The sequence below is a fragment of the Protobothrops mucrosquamatus genome, unplaced genomic scaffold (assembly GCF_001527695.2).
Source record: "Protobothrops mucrosquamatus isolate PMUCROS unplaced genomic scaffold, P.Mucros_1.0 scaffold1448, whole genome shotgun sequence".
Classification (NCBI taxonomy): Eukaryota; Metazoa; Chordata; class Lepidosauria; order Squamata; family Viperidae; genus Protobothrops; species Protobothrops mucrosquamatus.
Genome location: NW_015387628.1, coordinates 82,188 through 96,589, shown reverse-complemented (window position 1 = coordinate 96,589; position 14,402 = coordinate 82,188).

The window sequence follows — 14,402 nt, the reverse complement described above, 5'->3', positions numbered from 1 at the left end:
AGAAAAAACTCTGGCAGATCTCCCAGCTGGGAGCAAAGACTTCAAAAGCAGAATGGTGGAGAGCTAATGAATCGCCTGCCACTCAAGTTTTGGGTGAGTCACTGGAAAGATTTCAAAACCCAGAGGTGAAAAGCAGAAATCAATTCCTGCAGAGAGGAGCCTACAGCCCTTCCATTGCAGATCAGAAAGGCTTTCAGATCCTGTCTTCCCCTACCAGGGACTCCAACCCTGAAGAGAGAGGGAATCCCAGTCTGAGGCCTCTGCAGCAATGGGGAGATTGGGTTCCCCAGCGGGTAGATGGTCAACGACCTCTGAACTTGCCGCAACTAATAGAGGCCTTGCAACAGCTTGGGGTGGTGCAGAAGCCAGGAGATCAGCAGCTGTTGGGAGAATGACCACAGCAAGGAGATTGGCCATAGCCCCTGAACATGAAACCCCTGGGCATAAATCTGCAGCCAGGATGGGGCCAGCAGCAACAGCCTATAATTAATTGCACCACTTTTCAGGGCAACCTTTGATGGGGACCCAGAGCAGCTGGTTTTTTTCCTCAACCAAGTGCATTCACATTTGAATTGATGGGCCTATCTCTACCTGGACCCGAGGGCCATGGTCGATGTGATTGTGTCCAGCCTAGAGGGAGAAGCATACGAATGGCTGAACAATTTATATAATGAGCAAGCCCCTGAATTGGAGGACCCCCACCTCTTCCTCCTAGGGCTGAGAGAAAAAATTGAGGATCCATCTATTGGTCTCAAAGCAAGAGAACAAATCCAGAAAATAAAACAAGCCGGCAGGCCTGCACTGAAGTATGTGCGAGAATTTTGCAAGATAGCAGGTCGAATAGAGGGGTGGCCTGAACAATCCGTAATCCATCACTTCATTTAAGGATTAGACGATCACCTCTCTCAGGCCTGCATCTATTGAGCAGTACCTGATAAGCTGCAAGAATGGTACCAGGCAGCAGTGAAGCTAGATGTTCAGCTCACCCGCTATAAGAAGCCTCCCCCACCTAAATCCGAGCAGCAGCCAGAGCAACCCGAACAGCAATCAACCCCACGAAAACCTCCAACTACTACGATGGCTGACAAACCCAGACTACCTACAGGCCCGTCAATCAAGTGTTTCTGGTGCGAACAGGAGGGACATCAAGCAGCAAACTGTCCAGTGCCCTACCCCCAACTACAGAGCAGACCGGAACCAGCGGCGAGAAGGAAACCTGCCCAGCGGCTAACGAGAGAAAAATCCAACTGGGTCACGCAATAACCTGTTGCCCAGATTACACCCCCCACACAGGAGAACACTGGGACTCCGGGTGGACCCGCCCCTGCTCTTAAACGTGCTAGTTGATTCTGGATGCACCCGATGCATTATTAGTCTGCCATTTGCCATGAAAATGGGCATACAGGCAAAACAGCTCTCCAAACCTGTGAGGTTTGAGCAAGCTGGTGGCTCCCTGATGGGAGGGACTGTTGTCACGCAATTAACTGAGCTCTTACGCCTAGAAATAGGTGTGCACTGGGAGTTTATTCACTTCCTAGTGGCTCCAAAAATGACTGAGACTGTGATCCTATGGCTAGCCTGGTTGTACAAATGGAAGCTGTTTATCTGGTGGGAGAAAGGAATGAGAATTGTGAGACTGCCTATAGGGCCTAATCCTCCCGCTGATTCAACCGACATTGTGGGACACTTTAGGCCACCCAATGAGCGAGTGCACATGGCTGCCTCACTGCTGCCAGGTGAACCACTCATTCCCAACAAATATCGGGATCTAGCGGAGGCATTTAGTGAAAAAGAATGCGATGCCCTGCCCCCTCACAAACCCAATGACTGCTCTATCAAACTGGTGCCAGGAGCCAAACTCCCATGCCCAAGAATGTATGCTATGTCCCCCCTCAGAATGGAGGAGATGCAGCGATACGTGAACAAAAACCTAGCGAGGGGGTTCATTGAATGGGCCAAATCTACCATGGGAGTCCCTGTGTTGTTCAAAGAAAAAAAAGATGGGTCTCTTCGTCTCTGCATAGACTATAAAGGTCTCAATGCTGTGAGTGTGTAAAACAAATCCCCCCTCCCCCTCCTAAAGGACTTATTAACCCATCTGGCTAAGGGGAGTGTCTTCACTAAATTAGGCCTGAGAGAGGCATATTATCGGGTGAGAATAAAGGAGGGAGACGAGTGGAAAACTGCCTTCAACTGTCCTATGGGGAGCTATAAATTCAAGGTCATGCCATTTGGACTACAGTGGGCCCCAGCTGTGTTCATGCAGTTGATTAATGAGGTCCTACATGATCACTTGTACAAAGGGGTTTTGGTGTATCTCAATGATATCCTGATATACACGAATATGACTGATCACATAAAGCTGGTGAGAGAAGTGTTAAAGAAACTATTGAATGCCAAGCTTTATGCCAAATTGTCAAAATGTGAATTTCACCAAACCCGATTAGATTATCTTGGCTACAGAATTTACAACGAGAGTATTGAAATGGATCTAGCCAAGGTGAAAGCTATAATCTAATGGCAGCTCCCGAAAACTCGCAAACAGCTCCAGAGCTTTCTGGGTTTTGCCAACTTTTATCGTCAATTCATCCCCTCTTTTGCCGAGATTGCCCTACCCCTTACAGAACTACTCAAAACAGGCAAAGGAGGAGGGAAGCCATGACCGGGCCAACCAGTAGCATGGACGATGGGCTGTCAAACAGCTTTTGAGAATTTAAAGAGACTATTTGCTGCTGAACTGGTCCTAAAGCACCCCTGCCCAGGGGAGCCCTTTGTAATTCAAGCCGATGCCAGCGATGTGGCAGTTAGAGCTGTATTACTGCAAAAGAACAAAAGTGGAGTCCTGCAACCCTGCGCCTACACCTCTAAAAAAATTACTGAAAGCGAGCGGAGATTGGCAATCTGGGAGAAAGAGTCCTTCGCAATTAGGTGGGCACTGTTAAACTGGCAACACTATCTAGAAGGGAGCAAGGTGCCTTTTGAAGTATGGACGGATCACAAAAACCTAGACGCACTGAAAACTCCCTGCCTAAGGTGTCCCCAAAGCAAGTATGGTGGGCAGAGTACTTTAACCACTTCAATTTCACTCTAAAGTACATACCAGGAGGAAAAAACTTCCTAGCTGATGCGCTATCCCGGCTACCCCAATACAAAAGCGAACGGGAAGAGATTAATGAGGTAATTATCCCCAATCCACAAACTGCCACTCAACTTACACCTCGCAGGGTCCCCAATCCTGATTACCCTGGAGTAAAGAAAATAAAATGAGAGCTCCTCACCGATCAATGGTTCAAAGATAATCAACCCTCCCTAACATGCAGAGATGGCTTGGCTTACAAGGGTGGGGAAACTGTTGCCTGAAGCCCTCCATCTTAATGCTCTCAAACACAGCCATGATGTAAAACAGGCTGGACACTTTGGATATTTGAAAACCCTACACCTCACCCGCCGGGAATTTTGGTGGCCGGGGCTGAAAAAGGATGTGGAAAACAATGTAAAAAGTTGTACTGTATGTGCCACAATGAAAAGAATCCCAGGGAAAACCACTGAGTTACTGCAGCCAGTGGCAGACCCTTCTCAACCATGGAAAGAAATAGCTGTGGACTTTATAGTAGGCCTACCTGAAAGTAGAGGAAATACTGTCATATGGACTGACAGTATTGACCTGTTCTTGAAGCAGGCTCATTTCATCGCCTGCAAAGGACTCCCATCTGCCCAATGACTGACTAAATTGTTCCTGAAACATATCTACCAACTGCATGGTGCCTGTAAGCGAATAATTTTGGACAGGGGGGGTGCAGTTCACAGCGAAGTTTTGGAGGAGTTTTCTTAAATTAATTGGATCATCTCAAGGCTTATCATCTGCTTTTCATCCAGCCACCAATGGTGCTGCAGAATCCGCTAACAAAATGGTGGAGCAATACCTCAGATGCTACGTTTCCTACCAACAGACAAACTGGACTGACCTCCTCCCCTTCGCAGAGGTGGCATACAATAATTCTGTTCACAGCAGTACCGGATACATGCCTTTCAGAGTAGCCACGGGAAAAGAGTTCAGCCCAATACCTGAATACCTTCAGGTGCCCTCTGACTCCCAGACACTTGATCAATGGATGAGGGGGTGGGAAGAAGTTTGGAGAAACACAAAAACTGTGTAAAAAAAGTATTCCGAGACCTACAAAAAGCAGTCTGATAAAAAGAGGGCTCCCCAAAGAACATTCCAAGTTGGGGGAAAGGTTTATCTGTCAACTAAATATTTATGCCTCAAATTGCCCAGCAAGAAATTGGGACCAAAATTCTTGGGGCCTTTCCCCATAGTAAGGATCATTAACCCCATCACAGTAGAATTGAAACTCCCTAGGCTTTTATGGAGGATTCACCCTGTCTTCCATTGCAGCTTGTTGAAATCTTATCGGGGCTCCACTTTAAGACCTCCCCCTAAGAAGGCACCCGGGCTCCTCGTAGTTGCAGGATAGACCCACTATGAAGCAAAACATATTCTTGACTCTAGAATTTTTAAAGGGAAATTGTAGCACCTAGTACAATGGAAGGGGTACTCGCTGTCCGAGGCTACTTAGGTGAAATCTAACGATGTGAAGGCTTACCGACTCATCAAAAGGTTTCATGAGAAAAAACCCCAACAAACCAAGGGATAATCCCTGACATATGCTTTTGTTCACATACAGGACCTATCCTTTTTGTAAGGGGGGGCGGATGTCAACGCTGCTGATATTGGATATTATTGCTTTGACAAGATATGCAGAACTGTCTGGTATTTTTAGAGTTAATTTGGATGATTGGGGGGGAGGAGAAAGATAAGGACTTTGCCCTCTAGGTTGATTGGAAAATGTGAATCATGACAGCAAAATACGGGAGGGGAATAGCCTGGAATGTTATGTGCAAAGGAAGAGAAATTCAGATCTTGGCATCCATCCATGCTGTGCCAACACTCTGTTACACTGTAATAAAGGCTTTTAGGATAAACAATGCATGGAAGTTCTTTGAAGTGTTTTATTAGTCGGAACCTTGACATCAAGTGCTTGATGGGTGACAGGCAGAGTGGAGCGTTTTGGTCCTAGCAGATTCATGGTGGGATGGGAGAAAAGGCCTGTGGGGACCCTCAGGGGTGGGTAGTATAGCACAAAGTGTATCAAGGAATGGGGGATGTCTTGGTGCTAGGTTTCTCAGGGTCTCTCCCACTGGAGGCACCTTCTGCTTAACAGCCACATCAGGGAAAGGAAGTCAGGGTCTTTAAGTGAGAATCTTGTCTAATGATCATTATGACATCTGACCATAATGAGTAGGCTCTATTATGGTCTTAGGTTGAGAACTACTTATAGTGTAAATGTATTGTTCAAAAAAATCATCTCATTAAAGAACAGAAAACCCTTGCCACATTTTTTTGCTACTTTGCATCCTTGTCCATGCATCAGTTTCTCTCTTCCAATTTAAACAGTCCATAATCATCAAATTGTTGATCTCTCTAAATTAAAATGAGAATAAGAACTAGAAAAAATGAATAAGCTTTAAAGAATTTAACCATGACCTACCACAGTTTATGGAACTTTATCAATCATATCTCAATGATTCAGAAAAGTTCCTTGCCATATTAGCTTTGAACAATGTGAGAAAGGTACATGACTCTGTCTCTTGAATGTATTACAGTATATTAAAACAAAAGACCCAGCTTTTTAGCCCAGAGGTTTCCAAAATTTCTCAGTTCACAGTGCCCTTAATGTCATAAACATATATTGTAAATCAATGATGTTTTAACTTTTTTTCCTTGTTGCTTTTTGGAGTTTTGTTAGAGAATTTTAATTTCTCTGTTGGTGAAAAATAAATCAGAAGCTCTCACAGTTGACTGCATTTAGCTGATTCAAATAAACTCTTTATATTCATATAAAATTATTTACAATACCATACATTCTTCTTTACAGCAACATAGCACAATGAATACTTCTTACAGCAGAGACAGACCAGAGACTAAAACTGAAACAAACAAAATCCAGCTCCAACTCAATACCCTTTTTGCACAGACTCAGAAGCTGTTGTGTCCTGAGCCTGCAGAAGCAGGCTCAGGATGATGCAAGAGTCCCGGGCATTTGCAAAAGCTGCCCGGGACCAGACTGAGCGGCGCCGACCTTGCGCGCATGCGCAAGGCGGGAAAAGACTGCCTGCTATTGGTTGGGATTGCCCGGAGATCCGGGGGTATAAATAGAGGCCTGCGTGCCTCTGCTCTTGTTGGTTGTTAGCTGTAAGAAAGAGAGAGAGAATAAAGATTCACTTGCAACATGCATTGTCTCTTTCGCCATTATTCTCCGGACTTAACACTGGCGACAAAGGTGGGATTTAGTCTAGATAGCTAGGGAAGCTTGAAGACTCACCCAAAAGAAGTCCGGAAGAGGGACGACGGTGTTGAAGTCAGCATCTATCCTGTCAGTACAGCATCGCTGGAGGGTGAGTGCGACTGAAGAAAACCCTGTCCCTTGATCATGGTGAAAATCGGTCGCTTATCTGAATTTGATGTCTCTCACCCGGAGAAATGGGAATCTTACGTTGCAAGGGTGGAGACTTATTTCCGCGTGAATCAGATAAGGGAAGATGGACTAAAGGCTGCCACAATGTTGTGTGTTTGTGGGCAAGACGCCTTTGAGATCGCTGAGAATCTAGTCGCCCAGGCCTCGCTAGAAACTGTTTCATACTCTGATCTGAAGAAATTTTTGAAAGAACATTTCCAGCCCAAGCAATCTGTTATTGCTTGGAGGCACACATTTGAACTGAGAGATCAGTGAGCTGGGGAATCAGCAAAAGAATTTATTGCAGCCTTGAGAAGAGCGGCTAAACCATGTGAGTTCAAGGATCTAGAAGAAAGGCTGCGCGATCGTTTTGTGTGCGGACTGAGGAACAGAGACTTACAGCAGAAGCTGTTTGCTAAGGAAGATGTCTCTTTCCAAGATGCTCTGCAAGAGGTTACGGCAGAGGAAGCTGCAGGTGGAGCGGTAAAGAATCTGCGGCCCACTCGAAGCGCTCCAGAGACTGCAACCATCCACAAGGAGGACGTGCGGGAGGATTCAGAAGAGGATCCTGAAGATGAAGTGGACAAGCTTTATCAAGCAGCCGGAAGGAGGCCCAAAGATCGTCCGGACAAAGGCCCAGCTGAGCTTCGATGCTTCGGATGTGGAGGTCACCACAAGCGAGTGGAATGTTAGTTCCGTTCTGCCATCTGCCGAGCGTGCGGAAAGAAAGGCCACATCGCTGCGGTTTGCCTGAGTTGACAGAAGGTACAACCGAAAGAAGAATTGAATCTGAAAGGTACCAGGGTCCCCAGCCAAAACAGGGTGGGTTTCTGTGCAACACGCAGGAATATATTAAGAATAGGCACACACAAACCCCTTAAAAAGAAATTGTCCCTTAAAGTAAGATTGCAAGGAGTTCCATTGTCGATGGAACTAGACACGGGGTCTGCCCTATCCATAATTTCCCTCAACACATTTCACAAAATCTGCAGCAGCAGTGGCCAGCGAGCTTCGCTAAGGCCTTCTAATGTAATTCTTACTGATTTTCAAAATTCCAAGGTGTGCATTAAGGGGGAGGCCACCCTTAAGGTACAGTATAAGAATTTTGAAGGCCCCTTAGACGTGCTGGTTGTTGGGGGTGAGCGCACGAGTCTGATTGGACTCGATTGGTTCGAGGCCTTAGGAATCCAGGTAACAGGGCTGCACAAATTGCAAACGTAGACCCTTGCAGACGTCTGCAAGGAGTTTGCAGATGTGTTCAGTTCTGAGCTAGGATCCTACAAGGGATCTCCAGTTTCACTAAAGCTAGACTCAGCAGTACAGCCCATAAGGGTTAAACCTAGGAGAGTACCATTTGCTCTTAAGGGCAAGATTGATGCTGAACTGGACAAGTTGCTCCAGCAAGGCATCCTAGAGCCTGTAGACTCCAGCCCGTGGGAAACTCCCATTGTAACGCTTTTAAAGGCAAATGGGGACATTCGTATTTGTGCAGACTACAAGTGCACACTAAAGAAGGCCCTACAGCAACATGCTTATCCTGTGCTTGTAGTGAGTCACATTTTGGCTTCCCTTAAAGAGGGTAAGATTTTTGCAAAGCTTGACCTGGCTCAAGCGTATCAACAGTTGCCTGTTGATGATGCAGCAGCAGAGGCTCAAACTATTGTTACCCATAGAGGGGCTTTCAAGGTGAAAAGGTTGCAGTTTGGGGTGAATGTAGCCCCTGGCATTTTTCAAAGTGTAATGGAAAACACCCTGAGGGGTATTCCTAGTGTGTGTCCTTATTTTGATGACGTTCTCATTGCAGGGGACTCAGCTCAAATGCTGGCAGAGAGGTTAAGGGCTGTTTTGCTTCATTTCCGAAGAGCAGGCCTTAAGTTAAAACAGGACAAATGTAAGATTGGTGTCCATTCCACTGATTTCCTGGGGTTCAAGATAGATGCTCAGGGCATCCACCCGTCTGATGCTAAGCTCAAAGCTATTCAGCAGGCTCCAAGTCCTAAGTCTAAGGGTGAATTACAAGCTTTTTTGGGATTATTGAACTTCTATCATGCTTTTCTGCCTCATAAAGCTGCTATTGCTGAGCCTTTACACAGACTTTTAGATAAAAACACCTGTTGGCAGTGGACCAAAGTCCATGAAGCTAGTTTCAATGAGGTTATGGCCTTGCTTACATCCAACGCGGTGCTAGCTCATTTTAATGAGCAGTTGCCAGTGTGCCTGGCTTGTGATGCTTCCCACTATGGTGTGGGTGCTGTGCTTAGCCATCTGACGGCTGATGGGACTCAGGTCCCTGTGGCATATTATTCTAGGACATTGTCTGCTGCTGAGCATAACTATGCTCAAATTGATAGGGAGGCTTTGGCTATTATGGCTGGAATTAAAAAATCCCATGATTTTATCTATGGCCACCATTTTACGGTCTTTACTGACCACAAGCCTTTGCTGGGGTTGTTTACTACATCCAAACAAACCCCACACATCCTTTCCCCTCGCATGCTGCGATGGTCCATTTTTTTTGTCGGCTTATGACTATTCTCTAGTTCACAAACCTGGCAAAGAAATGGGTCATGCTGATGGCTTAAGTAGGCTGCCATTGCCTGCTGTGGAGCCTGATCCTGCCCCTGCTGTGCACATATTGTCCATTCAGGATTTGCCGGAGTGTCCCCTTAATGCTAGGGATGTGGCTGCTGAAACTGCCACTGATCACACACTTAAACGCGTGCTGACATGGGTGCTGCCAGGTTGGCCTGACAGATGCCCAGAGGAGGATTTCCAATGCTTTTGGGTCAAGAGGCACGAGTTGCCACGTTCAATGGCTGCCTCCTCTGGGGTTCTAGAGTTGTGATTCTGGCCTCATTGAGGTCGAGAATCTTAGTTTCCTTACATGAGGGTCACCCTGGGATTGTCAGGATGAAAGCGCTTGCGCGCAGCCATTTGTGATGGCCTGGCATTGATAAAGCCATTGAGGCCCGGGTACATGGGTGTCATACGTGTCAGCAGTCCAGGCCGGAAATGCCTCAGGCCCCTGTTCATAGGTGGGAGGAAACACACACTCCATGGTCTAGAATCCATATAGATTACGCTGGGCCCTTTCAGGGGCAATTCTTCCTGGTTGTTGTGGATAGCCATTCCAAATGGCTGGAGGTTGTGCCTGTGTCTTCCACCACTACTGCCAAGACCATCCAGGTGTTGAGAAACATTTTTGCTGCCCATGGTCTGCCAGATGTTTTGGTGTCGGATAATGGTCCTCGATTTACTTCTACTGAGTTTCAGGTTTTCCTACAAGCCAACATAATTTGCCACGCAACTTCTGCTCCATTCCACCCTTCCACCAACGGTCTGGCTAAACGGATGGTCCGCATCACCAAGGACGCTCTCAAGAAACTGACCTATGGCAACTGGCATCACAGGTTGGCTGACTTCCTTCTAGCCCATCGTACTACTCCGTGCACTGCCATGGGTAAGTGCCCGGCTGAACTCCGTTGGGATCGCCAGCTTGTGACTAAATTGGACAGGCTGCATCCGGAGCGAGTAGCTTCACAGGTGTCCCAGCCACGCCCACCTCGGGTCCTTCAAGTGGGTGATCCTGTCTGGACCAGGAATTACGGGCCTGGACACCTCTGGGTCCCGGCTGTGGTCTGCAAGGTCTCGGGGCCTCTGTCCTACGAGGTGTCCTTGGACGACGGCCGCGTCCTTCGCCGCCATATTGATCAACTACATGTGAGGCGGGACTCACCTCGGTTTCCTCCTCAGTTTTCTCGGGGGGGGAGGAGGAATGGGAAATGCATTCTGGGAATCAGCATCAGCAGCCGACACTGGCTGTTGAGGACACCATGGGTACGCAACCCCCAAATTCCGCAAGTGCTCCAAATAGGAATTCATGGGGCAGGGGGCAAACATACACCCCCACACTCACTCCAGCCTGGGAATCACACCGGAGGTATCCTCACTACCCACAACTCACCAACAATACTCCAGACAAGGAGACTGACTGGGAGCATTCTCATAACTCACAACATACAAGAGAGCAGGCACAACAGCTTGGGGACTTGCCCTTTTCAGCAATGGCTCACAGAAGGAAGTCCCCACGCATTAGGGCTAACAGGGAAGTATCCTTGGATCCTATCACTACAGAAAGGAGCCAGGAAAATTACACACCTTCAGGGAACAAGGAGATGAGTTCAGAGGGCTCAGAAAGCTCCCTAAGAGGCAGGTCGACCAGGTATAGTGAACAGCAGAGTCCTGACTACCTGAGCCTAGGAGGCGAGCAGGGAAGTCAGACAACAGTCATAGGACATCCGCAGTGTAATTCACCTAGTGTGGAAAGCAACGGTGGGGACCCTTCAAGCTCCCCAGGTCCAAGAAGGTCGCTACGGGTCAAAGGCCTGCCCAAATACCTTGCAGATTACGTGAGGTGAGCAAGAGTTAGAGAAATCTGGACAAGAGGTCCAGGTTGGTTAGCTCTTAGGAAAAAGGGTTGGGCGCATTGGTTCTCAGAACGATAGAATGACCCTATGCTTCTCACACTCTGTGCATTTGATGCAAAAGTTAGCAAACACATACTCTACCAAAGGTGGCGTCCATGTTGGGCGCAGCATTATTTTATCTAGGGGGGAGGGGTGTTGTGTCCTGAGCCTGCAGAAGCAGGCTCGGGACGATGCAAGAGTCCCGGGCATTTGCAGAAGCTACCCGGGACCAGACTGAGCGGCACCGGCCTTGCGCGCATGCGCAAGGCGGGAAAAGACTGCCTGCTATTGGTTGGGATTGCCCGGGGATCCGGGGGTATAAATAGAGGCCTGTATGCCTCTGCTCTTGTCAGTTGTTAGTTGTAAGAAAGAGAGAGAGAATAAAGATTCACTTGCAACATGCATTGTCTCTTTCGCCATTATTCTCCGGACTTAACAGTAGCACTTTACTCACATTGGCTGACTGAGTTACCACATGACTCTTCCTGCTCATGAATATTCCAACACTCCTCCCTTCATGACAGGAAGAGACATCAGACCTATAGATTTGATACATTTTCCATAGTGAACACCACCCAATGGTTTAGTCATCATGTCTGCCAAATTATCCTCCGAAGAACAATGATGTAAACTAATCAATTTTTCTTTTACAGCTTCCCTGACATTACAATACTTAATGTCTACATGTTTACTTCTGTTCTTCACCCTGTCACCAGTTGCCATTTTTATATAGGCAGCATTGTCTTCAAATACCTTTACAGATTCTTTTACATTAATATTTAAATCTTGCAACAACTGTACATACCATGTTACTTCAGAACATAATTCAGATAAAGCAATAGACTCTGCTTCCACTGTTGAAATAGCAACAGTTGTTTGTTTTCTGGATTTCCATCCAATCAGAGTCCCTCCAAACAATATTATAATCCCAGAATTTGATTTCCTTGTGTTTATGTCATTTGCATAGTCACTATCGACATAACACTTTAATTTCAATTCCTCAGTAATCTGTATTTGAAGACCCAAATTTATGGTTCCCTTTAAATATCTGAGAACCCAATGTAACTTTGTAGGTGCAGCAGTAAAACGACTTAAAATGCTTACTGTGCAAGCTATGTCTGGTCTGGACCACTGTGATAGATATAACAAACTCCCTATTGCTGAGTGATATATCTCTTGATCACAGGCTTCACCTTTGTCCACACTTAAACTATTATAAAAATCCGTACTCATGGGTGTGGGAGCAGTATTGCAATCTTTCATATTATATTTCTCCAATAATTGCTCAATTTTTCTCCTTTGACTTTTTCATTTTTCTGTATCTCTACACCGAGATAATTTTTTATTTCTCCCAAATTCTTTAATTCAAATTTCTTTCCTAATTTATCAGCAAATTCCTTGACTTGTGATGCATCCTTTGCAATGAAGCAAAGATCATCCACAAATGATAACAGTAAACAATTCCCTCCTTGTAACTGTCCAGTATATATACAATTATCAGCTTTGCAACTCTTAAATCCAAGACCCTTTAAAGCAGTATCTAAACAGATATTCCAGTTTCTGGCTGACTGCTTCAGCCCATAAATAGCCTTGTTTAATTTATATACCATGTTAGGCTTTGCAATTTCATATCCTGGTGCTTGGATCATATAAATTTCTTCCTCTAACTCAGCATTGAGGAATGCAGTTGTAATATTAAAGTGCCAGATTGTATGCTTATATGCCGCTGCCAACACCAGTGCTAATCTTATACTCTCACTTTTCACAGTTGGCGCAAATACTTCATCGTAGTGCACATTCTTTAATTGTGAAAAACCTTGTGCCACTAACCTGGCCTTATACTGTACATCATTATTTGGCAATACCTTTTTCTTATATACCCACTTACAACCCACAGCTTTGGTTCCCTGTGGCAAAGTCACTGATTTAAATACTTCATGGTCTCCCATGGATTTCATCTCTTTATCCATGGCTTCCTTCCATCTTTCTTGTTCAGCTTTTGGTAATGCCAACACCTCTTTATAACTTCTTGGCTCATACCACATGTTGCAAACCTTTACCTTGCTGGCAGAATACCTGTCAGGTGGAATTCCTTTGTTACATCGCTTTGACCTACATGGTATTAACTGCTCCTGTGTCTCAAGTCTTTCTGGCTTCATGTCTTGTTCAGCCTCTCCTTCCTGAACATTGACATCTTCAATAATCATCTTTCCATCATTAGATGAGTTATTGTCACTAAACAGATCAACGTCATTAAGTGAGACATACCCAGAATTTGCATTAATTCTGTCCCAATTTTGTTCTGCAAAATTAGCAGACCTTGAAATTACAATTCTTTTACTTCCATCGCTAAAGCGATATCCTTTTGACCCTGGCTCATAGCCCACAAACCTGAGCTTTCTTGCCTTTTGATTGCTTTCAGAATATGTACCCATGCAGTACTTCCAAAAATTCTCAAATGTGCCAGTGATGGCTTTCTCCCATATAGAATAGCATATGGAGTATTATTAATGGAGGAACTCCACAGCCTGTTAACTATATAATTGGCAGTCAATATGGCTTCTCCCCAATATGACCTGCTCATACCAGAATCCTCTAACAATGAATCTTTCATTGTTTGCAAAACACCATTCCTTCTTTCAGCTACACCGTTCTCTGCTGCCGAGTAAGGATTTGTACATCTGTGTCTTATCCCCAACTGCCCCAACCATTGTTGGAATTTAGTTGACATAAATTCAGTACCTCTGTCAGTTTGCAACTGACACACTTGTTGTCTGTAACTTCTCTCTACAAAACTTACCCACTGTTTGAATTGTTGTAGTACCTCTGTCTTATCTCTAAACAAGTATCAAAATGAATACCTGCTATAATCATCAACAATTACCAGTGCATATTTTGCTCCTCCCAAACTGGCTTGCATAGGTCCCACCAGATCTGCATGGACCAGCTCTAGAGCTCTTTTTGTTTGTCTTGTGCTATATTTACTAACTGGGAATTCCTTTGACTTCAATGCTTTGCATACTGCACAGTCCAAATATGTTTTGCATCCCTTCAAATTTAGCTCTTCTGCAAACTCTTGCATTTGCTGCAAAACTTTAAAGCTTGCATGACCAAGTCTTCTATGTAGAATATGAATGCATGAATCATGCTCTGCAACATTCTTAAATATATGGGAACATTGAACCTTTTGTCCCTGCAATACATATAGATTATCTTCCTTTATGCACAAATATTCCCATTCCTTTTGATGAGACACTTCCCATTTACAAAAATAGTCTCAAAACCTTGTTTGTCTAAATTAGACACACTTAACAAATTATGTTCCATCTCAGGTACACAAAGCACATTGGTAAACTTTGATTCCAAATATGGAATTTTTACATCGCCTCTTCCAATGACTTTTGCTTTCTGGCCATTTGCC